The sequence below is a fragment of the Fringilla coelebs genome, assembly GCF_963513975.1.
Source record: "Fringilla coelebs genome assembly, chromosome: 3".
NCBI lineage: Eukaryota > Metazoa > Chordata > Aves > Passeriformes > Fringillidae > Fringilla > Fringilla coelebs.
Window position 1 is genome coordinate 112,699,210 of NC_140030.1, and position 12,256 is coordinate 112,711,465.

Genomic DNA, 12,256 nt, shown 5'->3' on the forward strand with positions numbered 1-12,256 from the left:
TCTCTAGTGGAATATTAGTTTCTGTACTTCTTTAAAGAAGTAGAACTTTCTAGAGCAGTGCTTTGGGTGGCTGTGCTTACCTGGCTTGGCACTCCAATGCTCCTCTGCTTTCTTGGCAGAACTGCTTATAAAAGACAATCTTTTATAAGTAAGAGAAAGGAGACACTTGTTTCTCATCAAAACCAAATATTGACATTTCCTGCCTGCTAAACCTTTTGTTCTTGAACCATTGTTAAGGAAAAATATTTACAAAGTTAGAAGACAGTTTAAAGCTAGAGCCCACGTGGGGATCATGGGAGACTGTCTTTGAGGAAAAAGATCCTGGTGTTTTGTCAGCTCAATCTGGGATGAGTCCCAGAAATATCAAGATAGTGTAACAACTGTTTTTAGGAAGGAGCTAAGTTGAATGGTCACAGTTTCAGCTGAGCTTTACAAGTTCACTGGATTTAGGCTTCCTTTTTCTCTCCAAGACTTGGAACAGGAACACTATAAAGCTGCAAACCAAAGCTGAGCTAAAGCAAAAACTGTTCTGTGGCACTGTTCATATTGAGACCCAAAAGCAGCTATACAAAAATGTGAATCTGTAACTATGATCTGATTGTAATTAGGAGCAAATTGCACTCTAGAGATTAAATCACTGGTAGAGGCTGTAGAGAACTTTTTTTTTTTTTTTTAGACCTTTGAGTGGGCATGGAAGATTAAATATCTAATGATGACATTTGGGCAAAAATTCAGAAATAATTCATCTTCTCTTCTTCACTACTAACTCCTTGATCACTCATGGTCCTCCTGAGAATTTCTGTGGGGAGATTCTGAAATTTGTGCTTTGCTGGTTTTTCCTCCCTTTGCCACTTTTGGTGTGGTGGAAGCTCTGGATTCTCATGCTGTTGCTGATCCAGTTGGTGCAGATCACGTGGGCAGCATTCTCAGGAAGACTGGGTCACCCAGGAAATCAGCTTGGGAAAATCACTCCTCTTTTTCCATGCATCCTTTTTGCTCCTCCCACCATTCCTGTGTGTGTACCTCTCTCACACTAAAAAGAAAAAGAGGATGAAAAAAAGGCAAAAAAGCTTTGAAGGCTTAAATATACTTGAGCTTTTATTGCCCTTTGTTTTTATCCAGAAAAGCTTATGTTCACTCAAAATGGCAATTACTTGAATCTAATTGGAGCCATTTTATGTAGCTCCAAACTCATTGTTTGATCTCAATAATAAATGAACTTACAAAATATTTTTGTTACTAAAAGAATTGTAGTTGTGCAGGCCAGATCATCAGTCATGACTTCCTTTTGTGGGCCTAATGTGAGCCTCATTTGATTTTGAACAAAAGGTTAGCTGAAACATTAGCTACTGTACCTTCAGCTGTGGCAGGGAAGGGAACGTGGCTCCTAGAGATATTTAAATCCTGGTTTTCAAGGTAAAGATTTTAACTGAGATTTACCTGTTAAATGAATTTCCATTGCATTTAAATATAAAGGAAAGGATATATTTGTAAATGGAGAAATTCCAACCTTGATCAGGACCCCAGGGAGCGAAGCGCTGTGCACGTGCTCCAGGAAGGTCTTACTGGTCAGACAAAGCAGCTCCTTGAACCTGTTTGAGGCAAGAGAGATGGAGCAGGGCTGGGGAGAGCTCTCTGCTGGGAGGGATGGTGGGAAGGAGCTCTCTGCTGGGAGGGATGGTGGGAAGGAGCTCTCTGCTGGGAAGGATGGTGGGAAGGAGCTCTCTGCTGGGAGGGATGGTGGGAAGGAGCTCTCTGCTGGGAGGGATGGTGGGAAGGAGCTCTCTGCTGGGAGGGATGGTGGCAGCCTGGGTGTTGACCAGCTGTGTTGTTTGGGACTCTGTTGATGGCAGCCAGGCTGGCTTCAGAAAGTTCCTGTGCTGAACAAAGGGCAGATGCAGCAAGGAGAGGAGGGTCCTTCCCCCCTGGAATAAATTAGCCATGGGAAATTCCAAGCCTGAATCCAAACAGGGGGTTATCAAACTGCAGCATGATGGGAGAAGTGGCTTTGCTGTGGTTGTGCAGAAACCCTGATACCTCCTGCCCAATTTATGGCTCGATAGTGAAGGAAAAAAACTTGATTGAGGTTTGACTGAATAATTGTCTCTAGGACAGATTGCTTTTGGGACCATATGCTCATCTGGTGAACTGACTACAAACATCTTCACATCCATCACTGAGCTTTTCTTAAAAGGAAGACAAAACTGAGATAAAATCCTGCCCAGAGAGGTATTGGTCACTCATCCTCAGCTGGCAGCAGCACTTTCTGCCAAACTTCCCTACTCTTCTCCCTGGAGCTGCTTCCTCCCTTTCACCTGCCAGCAGAGAAGCATGTAGAATTGCTCCCTAACCCAGAGGAAATAGTCAGAGTCAGCTTAAATGTCTGGAGAAGTTTCATCCTAACTTGGAGAGACTTGAGTTAGGGAATGGCTGGGTGTGAGAAGTGGAGGAGGCCCTCAGTGGGATGTGGGAGGAAAAGGTGATCCCTTTCCCTGCTGCCTGCACCAAGACAGGGTTCATGGCTGTAGAGTGTCACCCCGATGAAGAGAATGCCAGTCAAAGCTGGGGGCCAGCTTGTGGCTCACACACAATGCAGAACTCTGTTGTGCTGCTTGCCATGGGTGTGCCAGTGCAGAGCTCCACTGAGCCTGGCAAACACCCTCAGCCCCTCTGTGGGAATGGCTGAGCACTGGGGCTTTGGGAATCCTCTCACCTCGTACCCCTCAGCCCCTCTGGGTGTTCAGGAGCCCTTTCACCTCCCCACAGCTCTGGCTGCCCGGCATCCCACCTCAGCCTGCCCCAGAGCTGCTCTCTGCATCACCCCAGCTCTGCTTTCAAGTGGTTTCCCCTCTGGGCACCTTTTATCAGCAGCTCCTGTGCAGATAAAAGTGTGCTGAGCACTGGTGAAATCCCCAGCAGCTGACTGAAGTGGTGACAGCCTTAACCCAGGTCCTGCATCCTCTGGGCAGGCAGAGGTGGGCATGGCCTTGGGAGCACCTGCACAGGTCCCCACTGCAGGGCCTGGGAGCACACCCAACCCCAGTGGGCGTGGGGCTGTCAGGACACCCCAGTGTGCCTTTGGGCCGGGCCAGGAACTCTTCCCAGGTGTTTCTTACTGTCTAACCTCCCTGGGACCATCCCTAAGCAGCAGTTTGCATGCAGCCATCCTGCTGAGGAAGCCAGCAGTGAAGCAGGCTTTTCCATGCCAGCTGGCCTCCATGCCCAGGGATGTTCCCAGGCACTCTGGGTTTGCTAGTAGAGATGTAGCCTCAGAGGAGGAGATACAGAGCTGTGGGTTTAGTTTGCTCCTGTGGAATTTGGCCCTGGGCTTTGGAAGAAGAGGGTTTTTCTTCTCTTAAAATGCAGTGGGTTCATGAGGAGCATGGAGCTGTGGGAAGAGAAGGAAGAAGGGAACAAGGTACACTTCTGTCAGGGCTCTGAGATCAGGCAGTGATATGACAGATCACTTGGGCATTGCTGCACCTGCATTTCTGTTTAACTCCCTAAGGTGGGTATAATAAGTGTGCTCCACACAAGTGAAGGAAAAGTTGCAGTTTCAGTAACCTGGGAAGAAACTAGAAGCAGTGTGTCCCCTGAATGCCCATTTCTGGCTGGAAATCCTTGCCTTCCTTCAGCACAGCAGGGTGGCTGCAATCCTCCAAGCTGCAGGTGCCAAGCTCCAGTCACCCACTGGCTTAGCAAGGGTGAGACAGAGATTCCTGCCAGAGGCTCACAGAGCTGGCTTGGAAGGGACCTTAAAGATCATCAGCTCCAAGCCCTGGCATGGACAGGGACACGTCCCACTGAACCAGGCTGATCCACCCAGCCTGGCCTTGAACACTTCCCCACTGTTAACTTGGGGTTTGCTTTTCCCCCTTAAGATGGGATTTGTTGCTGCAGTTTATTCCACTTTTAGGATGGGAAATATTAAAATAAGAGAAAAGTTTTAAAGACACCTCATTTAGAGGAGTTATGTATCTTTTTCTGGTTTTATTACATTGTTACTATCAGAGCAGTGGTATTAGAACTGCATTTATCAGCAGCAGGACTAATGGAGAGGTTGCCAGGAGCAGTTATTCCCCTCATGATGAACATTGGAAAATACTATTTCTCTGAACACAATGGTGATAGTCCTGCTAATCTGCTGCTCTGCTTAAAAATGTTTAAGGTTCAAAAGCTTAAAAATTTAGTGATGGCTATGTCACAGCTCAGGAGCCTCCTTTCCACACAGGGTTTTGGGAAAGCCACAGAGAAAATGGCATTCAGTTGGCATAGCAGTGATTTCACTTCATCTTAAGAGGAATAAGTCTTTGTTTTATCATATAAGTAGATGTCCCTTTGGAGAGTTCATAGAAAAGATTTTTCATAATTTTAGACCTGGAAAATTGAGCTTGCTTTATCAGAATGTGTCCAATATTGTAAATGAATGAAGGGAAGAAAGGAAAAAATAATATTGACATATTATTTCAGTGGTGTATTTTTTTAATCTATCAGAGTTCCTCAAAATTAATGTCTGACATTTTAGAAGTTGCTTAGGGGAAAAAAAGATATACAAAACACTCTACTTTTTATTAAGTTTATTTTGTAAGGAAACTATTTTCCCACCAGCTGAAGAAGTGAATGTCACATTCGATTGCACAACTTGGGTTTTCAATTTTCCACTGGTTTGGAGAGAGCAGCCCTGATTTTCCAAGGATTTATTCACAAACTTCAGTTTCAAGTCCTCAGGATTCTTCCTAGGCTGTGTAAGCATCTGAACCAGGACTCACAGTTTGTTTAAAATTATTTAAGGTATTAATTTGGGACTTGTGGTGATACATCTTTCCTGGTTCAAGTGCTGGCTGCCCTTTCTGGCAAAGAAGGGCAGGAGGAATTTTGGGGCAGTTCCTTTTTTGAAACCCATGGGCTGTCAGGGCTTATACAGAGGTTTGGGATGTACAAAGGGAAGCAGAAAGCAAGGAAGACAGTCTGAGGTACAAAGTAAATGAAGTTTATTCCATGCTTCCCCAGCTCATTTGTTTGTTTAGTATTTTGAGTTATTTGAAAGGAGTTTATTCCACAGCTGACTAGAAGAATGTATGCAATATTTAGTACACCCACCTGAGGTGGATGTGAATGTTTGCTGAGCCTCTACACCTGAATATTGGAGAGGAAGCAGAAAACGTAAGGAAGGGCAAATCTCCTACAGTAACACAACACCAAGGCCTAAGTCCAGGGAGAGAAAGCAGAATTGATGGGAATAATAGAATTAGTAATTGGACAATGCTGCACATCATCAGCATTGTTTTATGGCACTTCTTTTCCAGGCTAATCCTGAACAGACTGATGGATGTGCTTACTTTAATGAGCACATAAAGTGAGGGCAGATAGGTCACTGCAAATATCAGAAAAAAGCAGGAAGGTGAGGTTGGGTGAGGGAAAGCAGTTAAGGCATATTAAGGAATAGAAAGGTTGGCCCAGGCTTTCCCAAAGTGCTGAGCAGACTGGCTGCACAACGCCCATCCTGCAGTGGGGCCTGGAAAAAAGCAAAGGGAGGAGTTGATGGCACAGCAAATGAGGGGATTCAGTGTGTCCCTCTCCTCTGGAGACTGATCCAGGCTGGGAACAAATCTGTATGTGGCTACCCTGACTGGTACCTTTATTATCCTGACCAAGGCTGTAAAAACCCCTCTCACTTTTGTGTAAATGGACTCTTACCACATCAGAGCTTTTCTCTGTAGTTGAATGGGATTATCATATTCCTGCTAGGATTTATGGGTTGCAGTAAGAATTGTGGACCAGGCACTGCAGGAATTTGTCAGGAAACTGTTGGGTAATAGGTTCAGTATCAGGCTTTTAAAAAATGTCTCCATGAGCTGAGTACTGAACATCTCACTTGAAGTTTAGGGATTTTAACCCAAAGACTGTATCTAACCTGCTCATGCATTTTTGGAAATCTGAGTGTGACCTCCACTGGTCTCTGGGCTCCTGTGTACCTGTCAGTGAAAATAGCATTTTTCTGGTCTCTGCCCCTTCTTTTCTTCTCTAAAAGGGAGACAGTGGATACTCCTCCCCTTGGAGAGGACTGTGGAGGCTGGATACAGGGAGGTGACTCTGACTATGACTCCATAACTTCAAGGTTATAGATGTTCTGAGGATAAACAGTACCTAGAAGCAGTTGAGTGTGTCCTGCTAATAATTAGTCCCTGCAATCTGGAATGTGCTGGAGCAGACAAGAGCCTGGGAGCAGTCAAAGGATGCTGTTCTCCTGAGGCCCCTCCCAGCCAGTAGATTCTGTAGCAAACAGGCTCCCGAATAAAGTTCCATGGTGATGTCTGAATGGGGACCTGTGCCCATCAGAGCCCCTCTGGAGTCTGGGAACAAGGGATGGGATTGAAAGCAACTGCAAAGGGCTTTGCTGCCAGCGCGAAGCAGGTGCAGCTGCTGATCACTTGTGCCCAGCACATGCCCGTGAGCAGGCACAAATCTTCACTATTCTGTAGTTCTGCCTGCTCCTAAGAGGATATTGAAAATTTGGAATGATAATGACCTGAGCAAACATGACTTTAGAGCAGAAAATAAAATTGCAAGCATTCACTACCAAAGGCAAAGAAGTGTTAGAGAACAAGAATGCCGGATGATGCAATGTTTTTCGTCCTGCAACTGAGCACAGAAAACCTTTTCATATGCCCTAAATCTGCAGCTACAATAAAGCCTTCATACACACAATCTGCTTAAAGAGAACGTCACGCTTGCCTTTATTTTATTTTAATTGCAAAACATTATCCAGTTTCACTGCTAAAATATGCACTTCTTAAGACAATATGCGTAACTTTATTTTATCCTCCATTTTGCTTGACGTCATCTCTGCAGTGATGAAATTATAAGCTCTTGAAGTGGACCATCTATGACGCAGCCATTTCCCTTTCTTGTGGGAGAACACCCTCACCTCATTGTCTTCCTAACAAGACTTATATAATTAAAAAATCCCACTTTGCTCCAAATCTTCTGACCAGAAGAGTTGGCATCCCCGTCTCTTCATTGCTGAAACATGTAAGCCTGTACCACCAAAACAAGTAGGAACTTTGCCACTGTCTTTGAGGCAAGATTGAGCCTTGGGATCCCAGATATTTGAGATTATTGTTAACCTAATATTTAACCCCAAACAATTGCAGTGACTAACCCTTAGTGCCTTTACTTGAAGGTCTTGCAGGAGCTTACAAGTGAGGGTCAGCATGATCCTCTCATTTCCATGGTGGGAAAACCAAGGCATTGTGGAAAGTAAAAAGGACCCTCCTGTTGCTGGGAAGAGAGCTGGGATCTTCTGAATCTGCTCAGGGCCTACTGAATTGCCTTAGTCTGTGACTATTCCCACTGCATGGAATTAAACATGCATCAGTGGTGGCAGTGCCTCGGAATCTGTCCAGTGATGGTTTGGTTGTTCTCCAGGCTGTACCGAGGTGTTGTGACATTTTCATCTCTTCATGATAAAAGCCACAGGTCAAATGCTGGATTTTGAAATCTGGAACTTTGCAGCATCAAAGGAAAAAACGCTTTAAAAAAAGAGGTTGCCATATTAGCCTCCCCCGTTTCTCTTTCACCAGTAATTTTATTACAAATTGTAGGAATTTGTCTTGCACTTTCCAGGCTGCACAGCCACGTGAACTGATTGCTGCAGCCTGTATTTGCAGATGTAACAAAGCTGGGAGCAACTGCTATCGTTCACTAACAGTGGAGACATACTGAAAATTGAGAAAATCCTGGGTCTGCATCGTATTTCCTGATAAATTCCAATTTCCCTGCCACTATGATGGAAAGCAAGCTGAGATTTGATGAATGAAATTGAGACTCACTGTGAAACAGAGCAACAGCTTTGAAGAGCTGCCAGATTTCAGCAAAGGTGAATAAAAAAGAAATAGACATTTCTGAATAAGCTGCCTTTCCTCTCTTCAAAAACAAATCACCTTCTTGTAAATTATCTTCTCAGGTGAGAATCCATCCTTCACAGAACAGGAGACAGGCTGTGCAGCAGAGCCAATTGATAGATGTTAAAAGACAAACCACCAAAAGGCAAATGTGTCTTTGGAAAACAGTATTAAGTAATATTTTAAAGAATGGCCACACATCATATCCACACAAACGCCAGCAGGAAGCACAGCTCAGGAAAAGAAAAGCTTTCAGATAATCTCTACCCATTATGAAGGCAAAACCTCAACGTCACTAACACATCTTAACTCATTTTCGGCCGTCGCCCTGCTCACATTTGATGCTGCACTGTGTATATGTTTCATACTTCAGCACAGACTTTTATCAAGAGCTTTATTCACTGAAACGTGCAAAATCCATTTAAAAAAAGCTCACTACCATTAATATTTCATATCTCACATACTTTTCATATCCAGGGGACAGTGGTCTAAAGTGGGAATCTCAAAAATGCTCCACGTTGGTCACATGGGGCTGCTGGTGCCAGTGGTAAATGTTGAATATCACTGTTCATGGAGTGATGTAAATGTTTCTGCAGGCTTGTGTCTCTAACTAGACCAGAATTTAGGCCATTTTGTTAAGGATTGCAAGCTGTGGTCACGGATCCCAGGGAGCCTTTCTCTTCTAGGTCCTCCTGAAGTCTCCTGCCCACAGCCACTAGCAGTGCTGGTTGCAGTGTAACCAAGTTGGAAAAAAGACACTACATTGTGGCAGCGTATAAATGTGATTTTGTACAGGACTTGTAAGAGAAAATTCTGAGAGAAGAAAATATTTTCTTCTTTCCTGTCTACCCTGAAAAAAGGACTCTCTCCTTGTTGTAAAACATGTCCTTATTTGGATACTTTTCCACCCTTTTACTAAGAAAACCCAACAACACCTGAAGTTGATAGCTATCAGCTGTGTTTGGGTCCTAGCAAGGAACACCTGGATCTGAAACATTAGCAGCAGGTGCCACTAATTGAGTACTTACTGGCTAAACACCTGCCCAAAAAAAAAAAAAAAAAAAAAAAGACAAAAAGGAGTGCATGTGGTAAAGAAGGAAGAAGTGAAACAGTGTAGTTTGTAGTTTGGGGGCAGAAGTGAAATTTCACAAAGGAGATTAACAAATCTGTGCAGTCAGCTTTACTAACATGGATCTGTTCACTGTAAGTGGTGGATTCTTTCTCTGGCAGGGCTTGGGCTGAAGAGCAGGATTGCTCTTGAAATAACTCTGTAAAATGCAGTGACATTGTGGGAGCCCACCTCCTGGATATTTAGCTGATGTACCACTCAAGTCCATTTTCACAGAGCTTGTGAGGAATTTCAGCTGCAGGACATGCAGGGGTTGAGCTTTAGTTTCTTTATCTTAAGTGTGCTGCTGCACAGCTCTAGGAGTGGGACGGGGACAAGGGCTCGTTTGTGGAGCTGGGAGTCTGGGTGGGCACATCCAGGTGTGTTTGCCTCCAATCCATGATACCTAAATGCACCTGTCTCCAATTCTCTCTGTAATCATGAAGATGCTTCTGAGCTCAGGTGTTCTGGGGTGGAGCAGACCTGAACACAAGGCAGAGTTTAGTCAGTTTTTGTGCTGAGGAGACACAGACTACAACCAAACCTTCAGGATAACATTTTTTAACCTTCTCCTCCATATTCCAGGATACTGCCTCAATGGAGCTGGATCTGCCTTGGTGAGAAATCTTTCTGTGGGGAAGGTGGGGGGCCATTGCTGAGGTTCTGCTGTGGGTGGGTGCCTGTGCACTCAGGGAATGTGTTATAGGTGTTTCAGTGTTGTTTTTTGGGCCCTCAAGGAAATGGATAGGAAGGCAGAGTTGCTGCCCCAGCAGCTCCAGGTCAAAATAGATTGAGACATGACAAAGTATAAAGGCAAGGTGTTTTATGGCCAAGAGAAATGTCTGTAGAGCTTATTTATACTTAAAATCAGCGAGGGACAAACCTACAAGACCCTGTTGATATCACATCAGAGTGTATGCAGGCCTTCAGAGCAACCACAAACACGTTTCTCCCTTCTAAGGCTCATTATCCTAATATAGAGAGCTCCTGGAGATAACACTGTGCTGGGCATACAGTAGAGCCTCTGCTCCAGGCACAGGCAGTAAGTGTTGAGGCAAGAAATGACTTTTTCCTGGCATGACCTACTAAGATTGAACTGAAATGGCAATTAGAAGTTGAAGTGCTCATTTAATGTCAGTGATGTGTAAACTACGTTGCCATTGTTATTTTAGTGCTGATTTACATAATTGGCATACCCTGAAGTCACACTGCACGAACTTTCAGTTCATGCTAAAGACTTGCAGGAAGTCATAAAATTAAACATTATCTGCACTGGAATGCAAGGGTAAAAGAATGCAACTTTTGAGGGATTTCACCTTGCTCGGTGTCCCCTCTCCCACTGTGTGCATGGCGCGAGTGCGAATCAGGTTAGCGAGTGTTGGGAGCTGCTGGCAAGAAGGAGCTTTAGCAGCTCTTTAATGACTCTGGTGCAGTTCTGGGGTGGTTTGTTTTGCTGCTATGTACCTCCCTGGGTGAGCTCCTCATCCTGCAGGGACGTTTCATGGGAATGGCTGGAGTCGTGATAGGGAAGCCAAGGGAAGAAGGTCCACAGGAGGAGTTATTCCAGCCCAAATGTGCTGAATTCCTGTCTCGAGTCGGTGTTCTTTCTACACCAAGAAGTAGGAAGATGGAGGGGAAAGGCGGCTCCCAAAGGAGGAGCTGGTAATGGAGCTGTCTCAGTTGTTATTGCTTTCAGTCCTCCTCCACAGTAATTCAAGGTGTCACAGGCTGGCTCTGCCTTCTGCAAATGAAGCCCCTGAGAGATATTGGGAAGAGGAGGTGGAGCACATAGCACTTGCCTTGCCGGGAAGGCAGCAGGACCCCGGCTAATGATGGTGTGCCGATGGCTTTGGCTTTGATGAGGACCCTAAATTGCTAGGTATCGCATACCTATGCAAGGGCCTGGCCCTACCGCAGAGCCCGGGCAGACAAACAAGAGATGGGGCAAAGGACACAGCCCTGCTCGCGAGTTACTCGTTGTATCAGGAGATTTGCCGGCGTCAGGAAAGGGATCGAGGGATGCAGTTGGAATTGGGAGCGCAATCGCGCTGGGCACGGACCCGCCTTCTCCACCCGTGCCGCCGCCGTCCTGCTCCGTGGGCGATGCCCCGAGCTGTCGAGGCTGCAGTCCGTGGAGCACCGGCGTGGGCACGGCTGGGCCCCGGCCCCGCGGGGAGCGCGGCTCAGCCCCGGAGCAGGTGCGGGGCCGCGGGCGGGCGGTTCGAGCCGGGCTGCCGTTCCGGGCCGGGCGATCCGCCGCCGTTCCACCACTGGAGGGCAGCCACATCTTAAAAAAAACCACCCAGCCCAACCCCTCCGCCGCCCGCACGGGGCTGAGCCCGCATCGGATGCGCCGCGGCAGCGCTGAGGGAGGAGACTTCTCCCGAGTCCGGGCGCTTCTCTTTCGGCGAGGAGAGCGAGGAAACCCCCAGATTTCCAGCCCTCGCCCCTGGCTCGGATAGCGAGCTCCACGCTCTGGTGGGGGGAGAAAAATAAATAAGTACATATATGTATTTTTTAAGTAGTTCTAAAGCACCGGGATTCTCCCGGTACCTTACGTGACCTTCGCACCTTACCACCCCGGCAGTCCGGGGCACGGCGTTAATCCGATTTGTGGCGGCGGAGCGCTCGGGCTGTACAATGGGTCATTGTTCGACCGGCCCGGTCCCGCTCCGCCGCTGCCGCCCGAAGCGGGACGCGGGACCGGGTGGGCCGGGGGTCTTCCCGCATCGGATCAGTCGCCGGTAGCACAGTTTAACGGGACAGCCGCCCGCCCCATCCCTCGCCCCGGCGGCACTGCGACCCGGGCGCGGGCGGCAGCCGCGGCGAGGGAGGGAGCGGGCGAGGGAGGAGGGAGGGAAGGAGCGAGGGAGGGAGGCGGCGTCTCCTTTAAAAGCCGTGCGGGGCCGCAGCCCGCTCCCACAGGGCGGCTGTGATTGGCGCGGGCCCCCGAGCCTCCGGGGTCGTGACATCGCCGCGCAACAAAAAGCCCCGGCGGCGGCGGGCGGCCACCCCCGGCCATGGTGCGGTGCGGGGCCGGCGGGGAGCCCGGCGCGGTGCCCTAGCGCGGCCGCTCCACGCGGGACGGCGGCGGGCGGCTCCCCACCCCTTTTTTTTTCCTTTTTTTTTTTTTTTTTTTCTCTTTTATTTACCCTCCTCCCTCCTTTTCCCTTTCTTTTTTAAGGGAGCGGAGTCAAGTCAAGCTTCATCTTGATGTTGCTGCTGGAGTCTCGGTAAATGTCCA